The sequence below is a fragment of the Macrobrachium rosenbergii genome, chromosome 3 (genome assembly GCF_040412425.1).
Source record: "Macrobrachium rosenbergii isolate ZJJX-2024 chromosome 3, ASM4041242v1, whole genome shotgun sequence".
Taxonomy (NCBI): Eukaryota; Metazoa; Arthropoda; class Malacostraca; order Decapoda; family Palaemonidae; genus Macrobrachium; species Macrobrachium rosenbergii.
Window position 1 is genome coordinate 55,106,732 of NC_089743.1, and position 17,860 is coordinate 55,124,591.

General features: G+C 44.8%; 1 protein-coding gene across 6 annotated transcripts in view; it reads right to left on the reverse strand.

The window, feature by feature from the left end:
* LOC136855870 (bromodomain-containing protein 7-like) overlaps positions 1-17,860 on the reverse strand; it is a 220,400-nt gene extending 202,540 nt beyond the window's left edge. For 2 of the 6 annotated variants that reach the window (XM_067133313.1, XM_067133293.1), the window contains exon 1: positions 17,638-17,685. The gene's annotated coding sequence lies outside the window, so the exon portion shown is untranslated. Of the gene's footprint in view, positions 1-17,637 lie in introns of all 6 variants that reach the window. The other 4 variants (XM_067133269.1, XM_067133302.1, XM_067133285.1 and 1 more) reach the window with 4 other exon arrangements.

Here is a 17,860-nt window from a genome sequence, read left to right on the forward strand (position 1 = left end):
CTAACCTTTAATTCTAATTTGGCTCTTTTTATAGGCATTCCTGTCCTTTCCTGAAGTAATTTCAATTCAGTATTGTATATATAATACATACATTCCTTAAGGTCTTATGGTGATTTTGTCAGTTCACGCATTTTGGTTCACACACTTCCACTGTGTGGCATGTTTATCAGATCCACAGTATGCGCGCTCACAGATGTGTGTGCTTAATTTTTTCTTGTATGTCCATACATTCAGTTTTTAGCACTGTAGTGGTTTAAGGGACATCTGGTCTCAGTTCTCTACTTTGGCCTAAGATTTTTATTTTAAGGGTAATTCATGGCCTTTAAAATTTTATCTTTACTTTATTCTTGATATTTTTCATTACTCCGTCTACTAGCTATGTTGTAATTTAGCAGTCTTGTATATTGTTGTAGCTTTTTTAAGGGAATCTAGCAATATATTCTTTTCTATTGATTCATCATTATCCAGGGAGTACTATAATTTACCTGGACACTGTTCAAATTGTCATGTTTTTAATATATGTACTAAAATTATCAATATTTTTTATGATTATTTAAGTAGTTTTTCGATTGATTTCTTGTAGTGGTTTCCTCAACCACATCTGTTCTTTACTTGTCTGAATGACATTTCAGTAGTTGAATGTCGATTCAATAAGGATTTTTTCTAATTTCAGTAGATATTTTTTCTCGTTTCTAATGTTAGGAATCTTGACCAACTTCCACTCCCAAGAGAGTCGAAGTGGAGTCAATGTTGAGTCAAGATATTTGGTTTTTTTACTTGTTTTTCATTTGGAGCATAGAGCTCCAGTGTAATTATTAAATCCTTTTTTTCTGATTTTTTTCAGAGAGAGGTCAGAGGAGGTTCCTCGCTGGTCGTCAACTGTGCAGTCACTGCATCAATGGGTCAGGGTGCCAAATCATTAATACAACTTTTGCATTAAGACAAGTAAGTGGAGAAAAAAAAAAAAGTAAATAAACCTGAAAACAACAAAAGATATCATCAGCCTTTCATGGGGTTTATTCTTCCGCCAATGGCACAGAAGTGAGAACCGACTCCCAAATGTCCGCATCCTACCCTATCCCAAGGGGATGGCACAACATGATTAGAGTGGCTCAAGTGTAAGCCAACCCGTTTGATAGGACTGAGAGCATTACTAGAATACAATCATCCCCACCCTAATCACATTATGGGGCCAAGCGGACAGAATGCAGAAGTCCTATTCCCAGAACTAGACCCCCTGGAATCCGTGGTCCAGTCCCGTAGAATAGTTCGCCTGAAAACTCAGAGTCCGAACATTATCGGGCAGTTGATGGTCCCTGCCATGGTTCTCACTATTTAACCGGATATAAACCCAATCCCAGCTATGATACCTTTTCCTGTTTACCAGGTCCAAGAAATTTGTCAGTGAAAATATCCACGCCATTTCAAATCGATAGGTTTGTGGGTGATCCGTCAGAGGCCGGGCTCTTATTCTTATTAGAGCGAAGAAGAAAGCCAAGCAGCGTGAAGAACCTACTTGAGGGCAACAACCTTACAAAAGGGTGAAGAGACAATAGAGGGACAGGGAGCCCCCTATGCTTCCTTTCCCAACCATGCCAGCTATGGATCGCGGAAGTTGGAGCCAAGCGCCCATAGATTGGTGTCAATGTATACCACTGTTGATGTTGAGCGCCCAAATGTTGGCGCCGAGTGCTCCACAGTCGGAAGTTGGTGCCAATCGGACAGGTGTGGAAGATTGACGAAGCGGGTGTCAAGCGAGTCAAAAAAGAGGAGCGCTCCGAGCTGAGTGCGAGTGCTCGAACCTTATGAGCTTTGACCTTAAGGGAAGATAAAATATCTTCTTGAACTTGAAAATGCACTTCTTTAATCGAACTTCTATGAAAGAAAGAAAGTGCATTCTTTGACAGAGGGCGTGAAGGGCTCTTCATTGAGCACCAAAGCTTGTCGGAGGGTCCTCTGATCTTTTCAGTCTTCTGAAGATGTACTTCAAGGCTCCCACAGGTCAAAGAAGTTTCTCTTCCTCCTTTGGCCCGAAGATGTCCGTTCATCTCTGAATAACAAACGAGCGAGGCCATGGCTTGGAAACGTCCTCATTCTGGGTAAGGAAACCTAGGGAGAGAGAGAGAGAGAATAATGCATTTCCAGTTTAAAATTTTACTCTCATGTCGAAGGCTTGCTGCTCACTAATGCGTTTGGCAATCTCTAATGCCACAAGAAGGAGAGTCTCCCTCATGGGATTCTTAAAAGAGGTCGAGCTGAGGTGTTTGAAAGTTGAGCTTGTAAGCCATTTCAGAACAATGTCCAAATTCCAGGAGAGAAATTCAGGCTTTTCTAATTGGAGGTTTCAAAGGAACTGATAAGGTCACTGAGGTCTAAAAAACAATAACTTATACCCCTTGATGATAGAGGGAGACAACTTCCTATCGGTCCTCAGGAAAGGTAAAAAGTCAGCTAACTGACTTATAGAGGTTTCAGAAGAAGAGATGTTACTTTGTCGGTACCATCCTCTGAAAACTGACCACTTGGATTGGTGGAGCCTGCTAGCAGAAGATCTTTTGCACCTAGCAAAAGCTTCTGTAGCTTGCTTTGAAAAGCCTTTTCACTCTGATGAGGCTCCTGATAGTCTGAAGCCTGTCAGGGCCAGAGAGGACAATCCCTGATGGGGCCTGAGGAAGTGGGGCTGTTTGAACAGCGACTGCCTTTGTGGCATAAGTTTTGGGAAGACCATTAACAGATGTTCTGGTGAGAGAAGAACTTGTTGGTCGCCTCCCTGATCAATCCCAAAGGAGGGAAGGTGTGGACATCCAGACCCGTCCAATCCAACAGCATGGCATCCGTCGCCTGTGCAAGAGGGACCAGGACTGGGGAGCAACAGGGAGGCAAATGATGACTTCTCAAAGTTGCGAAGAGGTCCACAGTTGGTTTGTCTCAAAGTTTCCAGAAATCAGTGCATACGAGGAAGTTCCGAGTCCACTCCATCGGCAACACCTGATTTCAGCGATTCAATTTGTCTGCAAGGACATTCATCCTTTCCCACAAGGAGCAAGTAACAATCTTCACCTGGTATTGATCTGACAAGAGAAGGAGGTCTTTTGCCAACTTGTAGAGAGAGGAGGAGAGGGTGACCCCTTGTTGTGGACACAAGACAGCGCTGTGGTGTTGTCCTTGTAAACCGCTACTGCTTTGCCAGAAACTAAAGGAGAAAAAACCTGGAGACTCAGTCGAATGGCCCTTAGTTCCTTCATATAGATGTGGACTTCTCTGATCTACAGCCCACATCCTTGAGATCTTCCAACTCCCTAGAAGGTCTCCCCAAACCCCCTGAAGTGTCGGAATAAAATTCTGGATACAACGGCAGAAGAGACTCTCTTCTCAAAGTCTTTCTACATACAACCACCATCGAAAGTCTGTCTTGAACTATAAGGAGATGGGGGAAAAGGAAGGAGTCTGGTTCAATTTTCCCAATCCAGCACACTTTAGAGAAAACTGAAGAGACCTCATGAGAAGCCGGTTCTACTGCGGCCCAGGTCCCCAGCAGATTCATCCACTGAAGTACTGAGCAAGTCCAAGGAGAGCGAAGCAACCAATCGTCGAGATAGAGACAAACATTGACATTGGGAAGGCGAAGCCATTTCCCAAGAGGACCTAGGATTTCAGTGAACACTTGTGGGGCGGTGGACAGGCCAAAGCACAAGGCTCGAAGCTGGAGAACTTTGCTCCGATATACAAGGTGCATGAATTCTTGAATCTGGATGTGTCAGGACATGGAAAAAAGGACGTCCTGCATGCCCAGGGTATCCACCCAGTCTACCCCGATGCAGAGGACATGACATATTGACTGGTTTCCATACAAAATTTGGTTTTCAGCACAAAATGATTCAGGAAGATGACATCCAGAACTGGCCTCTAGCCCCCTGATGACCTGTGGACCATGAAGAGACGGGGGCATAAATTGGTACGAGGTCTAGATTAAGGACCATACTTTCCTCCTTGAAAGGGCTGCTGTAGAGGAGAGGACTTGGATACTGGTACGGGAGCTTCCTTGGGTCGCTTGGAAAATTGAGCCAGAAGATAAGTCGTCGATTTCTACCAAAGGGCAGAGGGGACCACCTTAACAATGTTTTGGGGGCAAGAGATGGGATCTGCCTAATGGAGAGAACAGGAGAGCTGACTTCTGTGTTTCAGTGACTCCTTTAGTGGCAAAGGTGCACCACAGCTCTCACTTCTTCAAGATTCCCATCAAAAACAGGGAGGCAAGCTCGGAAGAATCATCCCTGCACAAGACATTACTCCAAACCAGTCAGAAGAGAAATCTTCAGACAAGACCAGACAATCATCCATTTTTATAGCTAAAGCGCCCACAACCAATCAAGGAAGCAAAAATTTCTTTGAACAGATTCTTGGCAAGATGGTCCAGTTTGGGCAACAAGAAGGAAATATTGGCTGCGGAGAATGCAGAACGAGTGGCGTTAAAACAAATTGGAGAAAGTTTAGTATATCTTAGTTTAACCAGACCACTGAGCTAATTAACAGCTCCCCTAGGGCTGGCCCGAAGGATTAGATTTATTTTACGTGGCTAACAACCAATTGGTTACCTAGCAACAGGACCTACAGCTTATTGTGGAATCCAAACCACATTATAACGAGAAATGAATTTCTATCACCAGAAATAAATTCCTCTTATTCTTCATTGGCCGCTCGGAGATTCGAACTTGCGGCCAGCAGTGCTAGCTAAGAACGGAATCCACTCGCCCAACGAGGAACTAAACAAATTGGAGAAAACCCCCTGGAAGTCGGCAGAGACTCCCAAGGAGGGAGCTTCCCCAGTGGCGAAGAATCGATACTTTTTCTTGAGAAGTATGGAAGGAGGACTTTACTTTGGTCCCTCTTCATGGCAAGCCACTCGTCCACCTCTCAAAAAACTTTCTTTGAGGAAGAGGAAAGCACTAGCTTAGGGAGGCAAACAACGTCAGCACTGTTCCCTCATAAGAAATGTCGAGGCTGGGGAAACCGGAGCGGCAGGCTCAAAGAAATCTGGAAAATTCGCCAGAAAGAATCTTGGCAAAGATGAATAAGCAGACGAAGGAGCGGTATATTGTTCCAGTTCGTCCTCGTCCTCTTGGAAACGACAGTTTCTTTTAAAAATCCCTTAAGTTCCTTAAGCTGACACTTAATTGGGGCTAAAGGAGAATTTTCCTGAGCTGATGAAGAAGGAAGAGGCACTGAGAGCTCCACTTTTGATGCCAAGTGCCCAAATGTAGGCGCCAAACACTCCACAGCTGGTGCTGAACGCTCCACAGTTGGTGCTGAATGCCCTGAAGTTGGGGCCTAGCGCCCGAAATTTGGCGCAGAGTGCCTGGATGACGCTGAACGCTCCACAGCTGGTGCTGAGCGGTCGGGTGCAAAGCAGGCACAAAGCGAGTTGAAATAGAGGAGCGCTCTGAGCTGGCAACGTGCTTAGCGACATGATACTCGAAGTATCATGTCGCTTAAAAACAAAAATGGGGTCTTGTGACTTGAAGGAGGTCCTGGACTATCCCAAGAAGGTTGATGATAAGCAGAAGCGATGGCAGGAGGAACGGTGAAACTGCAGGAAGGCTGACTAACACTAGTCTCCTTATGTCTTGACAGAAGAATGAGACCTGTCTGCCACATCAAATTGTCTTTTCAAAGGCTGAGAAACTGAAGATCGATGCTGCTGACACTTCGCATCCGGCAGAGAGACCTCCAAATCCAACAACAGATGAGAAGCACTGAACGAGACGCCTTTCCAGTGGTGCTCTGTCGTAGCCTGGGACTGAGCAACAGGCTCAACAGAGGGGGAGACTGCCATGGGCAAACTCCACTGACCTCCCTTGGACCTCCGATATGTCTTCTCCCTGGTGTGGGGGAGCAGGAAAGTGACTTTTGTCTAGGAGCACCAGGGGATGGACAGCCACCTCCTCAACACTCACAAAATTGTCAATGGGTGCAACATTAACACTTGGCACCATTTTCAACACAAAATCCCTGACAGAGCTTAAGAATTTTGCTTCGAGACTGGCAACAGCATTGGGATCGGAAGCATGGAAACCTGGTAAAGAAGAATGGGGTAAATGTGTAGGAGGGCTAAGGATGGGAAACATTAACATGAATCAAAGGAGGAGAAACAGAGCTGTCTTCTACCACATCTGGTAAGGGCTGCCTTCCTTTTCCTATCTCGGTCTAAGATGTCCAGATGGGATTTCAAGGTCTTCCCTTTACTATCTTCCCAATCCTGACACTCTGGACATGTAAGCTCTCTACTACATTCCTGCCCTCTACACTTGCCACACTTAGCCTAAAGTGTGCGAATCATAAGCCACTTTAAGAAGTCTAATTTTACACCCCTCAATGCAATAACAAATATTTGAAGAGCTGGAGTCTGACATATTTGTCAATCTTATAAATAAGATAGACAAATAAGATACACGTTAATTGGGAGCCAGCAGAAATCGAATTGAAGCTCTATACTGAGTTGTACCTATCAGTCCCGAAAGTGGGCGATTTTGTTAGACTGCTGTGTAGAAAGCTAGTAGCTATGTAATTGCTTGGTAAGTCACTTACATAAAAACTGTTTTCCATTACAAAGATGAAACTTTTCTGCTAGTTTAGAAAAAAATCTGAGGAGTTTTATGCAGCTTCTGATGTGCAGTTGCCCTCTGCCTTTGATATGTCTGCAGTGCAATTCAGTGTTTATGAATACATATGTTAATTTTCCATCATTTACACAACACAGTGGTATATCAAATTTGCAAGGGAAAAAAGATTACCGTTTTCACCTTGCCTTTAAACATTAGTAATAACACAGCCACACTTTGGGATTTATACAGCATGCTCCATATTAATTATCAAACCCACACTGTCATAACATTCAGAGAATAAGAAAGTCTAGTTACTCTTGAAAGACTTGACATTTTCAGTCCTGATTTCAAGTGGGGGCTTGTTTTACAGTCTTGAAGCTGCAAACCGAAAGGCTCCAAGCTGCATCAACACCCTTTAATCTTGCTGCTTTATCTAATATATATTTTATGGCTTCCTAGGTCCATCTTAGGTACATTTTGATCTAGTTCCAATAGTTTGCACAAATTATGATCAAATTAATCAAGTTTTTCAACAGAACACTAATCAAGATATTTTTAGATGATAGCCAATAACTGATTTGAGTACTGAGACAAATTACAGTTCATTATTGTACCCAAGTCATGTACTTGTCAGCAGTCAGGACTGGATTACTATTTATATTTAACCAAAAATCACCATGGTTTCTTACTTTAAAATCTTATTTTCATTTAATTTTAGCTGTCCAATTGTCATCCATTCCTTAGCACTGGTAAGGATGTCATTTAGTTTTTCATTTCTATCTCAGATGTCATTCATGGAGAAATAAAACTGGGTGTCCTTCACAAATAGCTCAAACATTACTAGATATCCCTGCAGCACTTATAAAAATCCAACTGATAAATGTAAAATAGGATTGTACCTAATACACTTCCTCAGGGCATTAGGAACAGGTATGACATAATCCCAAGGTTTTGGAGTTCTTCCATTTTTCATCTTCATGAGAGTTTCACTAGATGAATGTGGGTCACCAATTTGAACATAGTATTTTCTGTCACACAGAAAATACTCAAAATAATTCCAATGGATTGACAGATTTATGAAATTTAGTCTGCCAAGCCAAGCACTGGGGCACTTCTGGTCATTCAGCGCTTATGACAATAAAAATTACAGTGGTTGGAGTGGGTGGACAGCAAGATAAAGAGATCCAGAAAATAAAGGACATACAGTACATGGTAGAACTGGAAGAAAACCACGCACCTCTGCTGAGAAGTAATATACAGTAGTTAGATGTTGGAAAAGAAGACTGAAGAAAGGAAGTGGGGACAGACACAGTGTAAATGCTAGTGGGTGCAGCTGTGAGCTAATGGGACACTACAAACACCCACATTCAGAAACTGATGCACACCTCTATCAAAAGCAGCAGTATGATCAAACCCAAAATACCACACTTGCCTTCATCCAACATTTCTAATGGATCATTTACAACAGAGCAAACAGCAGTCTCTTTGGAATACAATTGTCTATTGGCTGATGACTATCCAGCAAATCATTTACTCTTTCCATATGAATTAGTTATTTAAGAATGATATATTCTAGCATGCTGGACATGAATGATAGATTTGAAAAAGTCCTGTATGAACTTAGATTTAGGTAATTATAAGCATCTTTCAAAACTGGTCTAACAGCATCAACTTTCTCAAATGAAGTGATTGCACTCAAGATAGTATTGACATTAACCCGTAGTGGAAAGATCCCCTCATGAAAGGATCTAAAATTGCATTTTTAAGAGTAAAATGTATTTTTCCTAACATACAAACCTGAGGTCCTTTACATATGGGGAATACTTTCACCGAAGCTGAACAGGTCGCTAAAGACTTACAAGGCATGAGTTGGTATTACAGTACTACCAGCTGGGCATGTGGTTGGTAACAGTGGGAAACCCAGGGTACCAACCGCCCTCATTCACGCATTCACTTTACTTTGTGGTCTAGGGCAGATTGTGGGGCAGCTGAGGTGGGTAACCTGAGTAAAGGACCTCGGGTTTGTATGTTAGGAAAAATGCATTTTACTCTTAAAAATGTGATTTGTTCCTACACAAATACAAAGCCTTGGTCCTTTACATATGGGGACTCAAGATTCGGTGGGAAGAATCTGAGTGAAGGTCTCTGAATGACTGGAAGTTCAACTCACCTTATGTACGCCTGGAGTAAGAGCCAAGAGGACATGGCCACTGGACCATGAGCACCGTTGTGAGAACTGTGGTGATACGGAACAGTCTACTAGACCGTCCTAGCTGTGACGAGATTACAGTATGTAAACAATCACACAGCTAGGCAAAGGCCAGCAAGAACCCTTCCCAGCCACATTAGGGGTGATTGGGAAACGTCGGGAACTAAGGACCAACATAAAGAATGGGTTTGGCAATTAGCCCGCAACTCCTTCCCCACCTTGCAGGGGAAAGAGAGGACATTACGTCTAATGTGCACCTAAAAGGCAACAAAGATAGGACACTCAATGATGAAACTCACCTGCATCACATGCCACCCAGGGAACAGTTCCCTGGGACAGCACGACCGAGGCTTCTCGTCTGTAGCTAACTCTCGACTGAGGAGATGAAGGCTACTTCAGATAGAAGACTAGGTCGCAAGGGCCTACATTCTTCACAAATGAAAGGGAGAGAAGCAACCCTCGGCGGAGAACACAAGGAAGTCCAGACTTGAAGAGTGACTCTGACCCGGGAAGAAGTTCCGTCAACAACACCCACCCCACCGCGAAGACGGATCCAGTCCCTGGGACAGTGTTGCAGAGGACTTCAAGGATATCCAGCTATATCCGTTGCCACTTGGCAAGAAAGCCTGTGCTTGCAAGGAAAGCTGGAAGGTCTCCCAGTCCTGAACACACAGGGATGTACTGCCTCAAGAACCGCTTCTTGTGTAGCTGCTACAGGAGGTTGGGTCAAGCAGAACTCTTCTCGATGCCTCGGCTATCAGGTCGGATGAAGGCGAAGTCTTCTAGTATTTGTCATTTGGTTAGTAACTCGGGGTGAGCAATGCTTGTGAACCTCTAGTGAAACAGACAAATACAGAGGGAAAAAAATGTAGATATTGAATTTTCCTCAAAAAAGACAGCATGCCTCACCGTAGCGGCCCCTGGTCTGGTATGAAGGAGCGAGAAAAACTACAGACTTGTTGTGCAGAAGGGCGATAGGGATTTCTCAGTCGAGCAGTGTCTACATGAATCTTCGTGAAGAAAAGAGTGAGCAGCACGTTCCATCCTGATCCCTCAAACCCGAGGCCAGGCTCGCCTACCAATACATCCTCACCGGGAATGCATCAGGTTAACTGAGCTGTCGAGTTTGCAATAGAACACTCTGAGTACCCGCAAATGTCAACAGATGAAACAGGAGGAAAAAACGATTACCACTTGTTTGTCGACAAATGCCACTACTGTGGTTTTCTTGTTCAATGAAACCAGTGAGTGTCGCAAAGCTCATCCTGAATTCTTGGACAGCTAAAGGGCTGCCCTGAGCCTAGGACGGCGATGAGAAGGTACTAATCGTCTCAGTCACACACCTTCAAGACAAGGTCTTACCAGTGTGCACCTATTCCTCCATGTGAGGGAGATATGCAAGCATATTTGAAGGTTCCTTCAATCAAGCATTAGCCTAACTCTTTCCTCATACTTGAAGAGGAAAGAAGGACGGAGGAATGGAAGCAGACTTCCATTCTCCACCATGGGGATGCTTCTGCAAGATGACAGGGTACAAAGACAATTAGCTCTAGCTGGGCTGGCATTTCCCGAATTGGGAGCACAGTGGAGGAGGCGGGATGGAAGTTCGATGGAAAGAATTGCCGAGACCTAAGGGAAATGGATACTTCTCCTGAAGGAATCCATTACCAGGTCTCGGCAATGTCGCTGCCAGCTCCAGAGACTCGATAAATATCATTTCATCCAGGCATCAGCAGCAGTAGAACTTCTTTCTCTCTTCCCTTCTTCCCTCCTTGCATATGGGAAAAAGGGTGGAAAGAGACACAGTTATGTGCACTTTCCTAGAATGGAAGAAGAGGACTATGTGTTCTACAATCTTCTTCTGAAGCCTGGGACTTCTTAGCTAAGGAGTTGAGGGGGGGTTGGCTTGAACTCAAGGTCGAGCTGAGATGACAAAGACCCAAAGGTCTTGGCCATTGTCCAAAGGACAAGGCAGTGCCCTGGTACGAATCTTGAATACCAAGGTATCTGACAAATCTCTGAAAGAGAAAGGCAGAACCAAGTAAAGGTTCGTTCCTAAGGGTCAAGCCAACTTGGGACTTACGAAACCGGAGACCTGAATTGGGACAAAGTCCTTCTTCTTAGCACCAGAATTGCCCACTAAACTGCAGTTGGCAAGACCATTCGAGGCAAGAATAATTCATGTTCTGTCGAGGCTGAGGAGAAGCTTGGTGTCTCGCCCCGAATGAACTCCTTCGAAGAAAAGAATTCATCAGGTCGAGAACGCTCTCGGAAGCAAGGACCGCGGTGGTCCCCGACACTCTTGGTCCCTTGGGAACTGCAAGGGTTGCGAGTGATGAAGATTATTCATTGGGGGAGCCACAGTCCCATCCTGGGGATCCTCGCGCTGATTCGTTGGTGCAAAGTTCTCCGAAAACATGAGGGCGATCACAACTTGAAGAGGAAGACCCTCGCTTTATCCAAAGCGTGAAACTCCTGTACCTCTCCCCTTGGAGGGAGACCCTGACAGATCCCATGAAACCCTCCTCGGCTACCTGGTTGTACTACGAGAGAATTGGGGGACCAACACCAAAAGCACGCCAGGCAGCTGAACTCCAAAGATAAGTTCGTCGGAGCTCTCTCTGTCCATCTCGCGCCTCTCAGAACAACCAAGAGGAGAAGAGAACAGGTTAGGAGAAAGAGCACCCCTACCTGTCCTGCCAGTAAGATAAGCAGGAGAGGTTGAGCTATAATCAACTGGAGATTATTGCCACACGGGGGAAGAAGAGCGCTTGCCATGGTAAGGTGCTTTCCTGGGAAGTGCAAAAAGTTCACTTGAACATAGCCGAGAACCCAAATCGGAAAAAGCTGAGTAGGGCCGAGACGAGCCGATCACGCGAACGTGATCCAGCTGGTTGGTATGCAGTAGACTGGGAGGCAGGCGGGGCGAGCCGAGCCAGTCTCGCAAGCCGAGCCAGTCTTGTAAGCGCGACCAGGGGTTGAGCTGAGCCGACTGCGTGAACACAATCAGAACTGGGCAGGGCAGAACTCGTCTGCCGTGAACTATTGCTAGGTTCCCGAACTCTAAACTCTTTCGAGGCCGAGGCCCCTCGAGAAGAAGGTTCAAAGGGGAATTCTATGTCTGCTATCCTGCATGCTCGAACCCTGAGGTTCAAGACACAAGAATGAAGCCCGGCTGAGCAACCGAAGCAGCTGGCGGGCAGTATCGAGACACCTGGTGTCTCGGCACCCAGACACATGGATGTCTTGGCACCCAGACACCTGGGTGTCTCGGCACTTTCTCTCATCCTGTGCCTCTCGTCAGGAGAGTGCTCATGATTCACAGAATTCGAGCTACCCACGAGACTCCCAAAAATTGGGAGCGGCTGCTTTCAGTTTCCTAAGAGATCGAAAGAGCCGAGCATAGATCCAGTCTTAGACACAGACTTCCAAGACCAGCGACGAGGGCGTGGCCTCAAGAGGCTGCGCTCTCGCGTCCCCTGAAACAACAGACCCCACAGGAGAATGAGAATCGGTTCCCGCCCGAGGGTGGGAAGAGCCAACGAGAGAAACTTGTCTCCCAGAAGAGAGTCAGTCCCTTAGAAGTCCCGCAGGACTCCCGAAGGGAATCTCTTTCCTGCTTCTTCTGGTGTTCAAACTGACAGGATCAAGACACCAGGCTGGGAACCCGACTGAGCACTGGTAAGCACTCGGGGAGCGCTTGTGGTGCTGGCAGGAAGAGCTGAGACACCTGGGTGCCTCGGCCCTTTCTCTTGCATGTCTGGATCGGGATACTCGATATTCCATAGAATCTCGAGCACTCGGAGTGGCCCGCGAATGAGTGCCCCAAGCAGCCCCCGTCTTAGAGGCGGAACCTCTAGGACTGGGAATGGGATTGCAAACCAAGGTCTGCGTGCCTGTCGCTTCCGAAACACAAAACCCAGGGCTATGCAAATCGGTTTCCTAACCCGAAGGTCAGGAAGAGCCAACAAGAGACCCACTGCCTCCTCGGAAGGAGGCAGTTCCTAGACATCCAAGGGCATCAAGGGGAAGAAGCAGCCTTCCTCTCCTTTGGCCGACGGAGGTCTGTCCCATTCCTGGGACCCCCTTGAACCTCAGGAGAGGAAGGGAAGACGCAGCAGAAGACGAAATCGAAGATAAGATGAAGAAGATGGCGGCTACTTCCACAGGGCGACTTCGTTCACTTCCACTCCGACATCATCTACAGGATGGTGACCTCCAGGGCAGTCAGGCAGGAACACAACAGATGCAGCCCAGGACACCACCACCAGAATGAATGTCGGGACTCCTTCATGTGAGATATCCTTTGATATATCCAGCCAACTACTCTTGTGTCTGCGATGCTCACTGTCAACCTGAAAGAAAAAGCAAAGACGATTAGTAGAGGGAGAGTCCTCTCGCTACAAGGGGAACTGCCCTACGCAGCGGGAGGAGGTACTCTAGAAGAGGTCGCCCGATTGCTCCCCGCCCCTGGTCTTCGCCCGACAAGCGAGCGAAGAGGGCCAAGGAGAGAGATCTACTAAAGGGGAGAAGGAAGAACATACGGGAAGAGAAAAAGGACAGAGGGGAGGCCACCAAGGACGCCGTGGAAGCGGAACTTACCGACGACGCCCACAACCTCCCACCCAGCCCCCAGTTCTCCAAGCGAAGGCAGCGAGCAACACTCAGCATCAGTAGGAAGGAAGTAGTGATGCCCCTTATAAACAGAGGGCAGAAGCCCAAGAAGGGAACGAACTCTTACGTCCCAATCAATGTAGGGGAGCGAAGATAATACGTCCCAAACCATATCTCCGAATGTACATGGGCGCCTTCAGTATTTACGTAAAGGGCTGCTGGAAGAGAAGCATTACCACTCGGTGACGCTTCTCAATTACGCCCTTGGCCGTCAAACCCAAGACACAGCGCAGAGAACAACGGCTCATGCAAGGTTATCACAAATCGTGGGTTTGTATTAATAAATATCAACACATGTATATATAAACAAAAATACAGAAAGATTTCACCGGGATAATGTCAGGCAGAGAGAACCAAAAACACGTCGGTAACGCATGACGGCCGAAAGCAAACTGGGATGTTTACATCCGGGCAGGCGGGTATTCCCGCCTACCTGGCGGTAGTTACTGCCTAACCACCTTGCTCAAGAGTTTAATGGCCGTTTCCAGCCTACGCCTGAAAGTAATTCCTAATGTCAAGGACCGAGGGTTTGCATATCGTGTCAGAACAACTGGAATGTTTACATCCGGGCAGGTGGGTATTCCCGCCTACCTGGTGGTAGTTACTGCCTAACCACCTTGCTCAAGAGTTTAACAGCCGTTTCCAGCCTACGCCTGAAAGTAATTCCTAATGTAAAGGACCGATGGTTTGCATATTGTGTCGGAGCAAACAAGCTTTATGTATTTATCGTTTACTGGTGTAAAAATAACAGCAATGTGTTCTTTCATGCATAGTAGTTTTGATTAAAATACTTTCTCTCCCATTTTAATTACTGTACGATTGAGTTTAATCCATGTTGCCAATGCATGATAATTTACAGTATAGTCATCAGCAGCTACAACTTGCAGCTTAAATTTAGCAGTATATTTCCTTGCTGATCTTTTATCCATACCGAACAAGGGTATAATGCAAAAATGTATCAGTCCTAGTCTACTTAACATTAATTATGCCATAACGTACGGTAATTCTTTATTACCGTACGATGGCTGAAATACCAGGTAAAAGGCTTTTGTTATCCGATTCCATTATAAGCAAAACAACAGTTTCTTGGTCGGTTGTTTATGGCTGTGTGCATTTACACAAGAGTATAACATTACTAACAATACTTTTATCATTCCTTCTACTTTTTTAACTAGAAGATGGGGTAAAGACGGGGGAAAAGTTGTCTATTGTAATTTGGTCTCTCTCACTGCCTGATAACACTGCTGCTTGCGCCCATGCAAAGTTTAAAAATATTTTACAAATAATATTGTGGTATCGGTACTAATTGCTTACCCCATTGCAAAATCGAATTATCATGAGGTGAATTATCATAACTCGAGCATTACCTGAGTATTTTAATAGTTTTATCAAAAAAAAGCATTTAGTCATGAAAATGAGATGAAAATACAGTATTTAGTGAATATTTCTCAGTGAAAAAATACTGCGAGTTGGCGAATTTTCCACAAATAATTGGTAGATGTGTTCCAAAGAGAAATCCATGAACACGTGAGTCCGCGAATCATGAGAACGCAAATCCGGGGGGTTTACTGCAATAAATATCAAACACAAAAATACAGAAAGATCCCACCGGGATAATAAGAGCTTAACGACAGTCAGGCGGAGAGAACTGAAAACACGCCTGCAACACATGACGGCTGAAAGCAAACTGGAATGTTTACATCCGGGCATTCCCGCCTACCTGGTGGTAGTTACTGCCTAACCACCTTGCTCAAGAGTTTAACAGCCATTTCCAGCCTACGCTGAAAGTAATTCCTAATGTAAAGGACCGAGGGTTTGTACATTGTGTTGGAACAAATGGTAATTCTAAGTACTAGCTCGGCACCTGTTTTTACCTTGGAAACTGGTTTTTTCTACACTTAGGGCTTCTGATACTGGCAGTGAGTTTGTTTGTTGTCGGCCGAATGTTATTTGGCCCCTAACTCTACTCACCAGTAAAGGGGGACTGTGTGAATTCGGGGTTTTGGGTGGGGTAGAACGCAGTAATGGAGCGGACATGTTTACGTTGAGGAGGCGCCCTCTGGAGGAGAAAAACGAGAGGGAGCCATTCGCCAACAGGAGGGAGCGCCTACAGTTTAGTAGGCCAAGACTATTGTCTTCCAGTTTTCTAGATGGTACCCACCACCAGATGGCAGTAGGTTCCGACTAGAAAACTGGCGGATGAATACAAGCAAGTTGGCGCAGGGACGGAAGCTAATGTTTACCATCATTTCTATAACATAAACAGACCTAACCTTTCCTATAGTGCCAGGTCCTGACCTAACCAGATGTTACCTACCTAACCTAACAGGGCAGCATGCCCTAACCTGGCCAGGGGGACAATGGACCCCACCAGAAAGCCAGTTAACATAAATAAACCTAATCTTTCCTATTATGCCGGGTCCTGACCTAACCAGATCTGACCTACCTAACCTCTCATAGGACGGTGTGCCCTGAACTGGCCGGGAGGGGCTTCACCCCCCTTGGACCACCTCCCAAGAAAGCCAATAGAAAGTATAACCGTAAATTGAAAACACCATACTTACCTAAGTCGAAATCAGAATCATTGGAGAATTCAACAAACCAACGGTGCGTTCTTTGCACTGCCACAAACACCACTGAAATCACCCACAAGGCCACTTTTCCCCCAAAAACACAAGAAATGACCTATCGTCATTTCATAAAACTGCTAAATCCAGTATCGTCACCACATTGGTGGTGGCAAATTGCAAATGTGTGGGATGCGATGCGGATGGCATCTTGGCAACCTGGGAAAGACTGGGTCAGGTATTGGGGCGGTATTATTTCACTTATGGACATTAATTGCTTTCAACATAAAATATAGGTTTTTCTGTTGTGGCATCTTGGCAACCTGGGAAAGACTTAATAAAATTACGGTCAGGTATTGGGGCACGTTTTGGGGTCGCGATTCTGACAAGCTGTCGTAAGTATATTATTTGCCGTGGGTTGGGTCATTTGTGGAACTACTTACCTTGGCGGAGTGATTGTGGCCCAGGCAGAAGGTGAACGCGGCCTGGCCAACTTAACGATAAACAACCCCAGGAGGGAGTTAAATACATTTCGCCATGTTTAGTACTGGCATCGGGGGATGGAATGTCCCTTCGCTATGTTTAGTACTACCCTGGGGGGGTACCCATACGTTAACAAGTTATTGCACTTGCCGGACGGGATATGAACCGTTCCAAAACAGATGTACCTGTGCTCTGTCTTGTGAAGATCACGTATGGAAACCCCTTATTAGATGGACTTCAGGGGTTAATTACAGGTTAATTACATTTGTGCAACAAAAATTGAAGGGAAAACCATAATTAAAAAAAAATTCAAGTTAAAGGAAACCATAAACAAAAGGCTTAAATACTCCTGTTGATTTTAATTTTTAAATAGGCTACCAAAAACTTGTTCCTATGAGAAAAGGTTTTTCTGGTGTATTATGATGTGATTTGAATGAAATTTCCGCCAAATGAATACTTATCCTTCCCTGGCAAATGATATACTGTACTACTTTGATCTACCACAAAAACATAAACAAAAGGCTGTAAATACTATTCTGACAAGTTGACTTTAATTTTTAAATATTTGCTAGCCTATTCATTTGCTGGATTTCTTTAAAACATGTGTAATAGATCATAATGGAACAGAAAACCTTGTTTATGTTGAAAGCAATTATATAAGGAAATAATATTATTTTATAAGTTGCAAATACACGATATGAAATTGTAACCTACATTTTTGAAAAGAGCTCGTCATCTAATTTGGACTTATAGGGCAAGACAAAATCCCCCCCTTCTTCATAGCTAATAGGGCAAAATTGTGACCAGTAAACAGGCCTACCCCTAGCTTACGTGGTATTTTATACTGACAACTTATACAATTTTACAGACTTGTATTCCATCCAAAGCCACAAGCTATATAAACTATTCAAGTCTATCAGCATCATACTACGAATAATTAGCCTAAGCTAGGCCTATATTGCCCAAAGCGGTAAATCCTAAGGCATCAGCTAGTAACTTAGCCTAGGCAAGTTAGGTGCCTCAATTATTTGATTACTATCAACCTAACAAAATGGCTAGGCTCGTACTGCGATCAACTTCAAAAAATATAATAAAAACATACTCCTGGCAGAATGTTGTGCATAAACCTACTAATTATCATATACGTACTGTTGATCTTTGGCGGAGGAGGGAAAGATGTAAACAAAAGCTTTCGGCGTCACTACACAACTACACTCTTCTTCCACCTGCAATAAGCAAGAATGGTGAACTGCTCGTTCACAATACACAGTACTTCAATGCTTTTCAATTCCAACTGTTCATTCAGTGAATACCTGGTTATTACT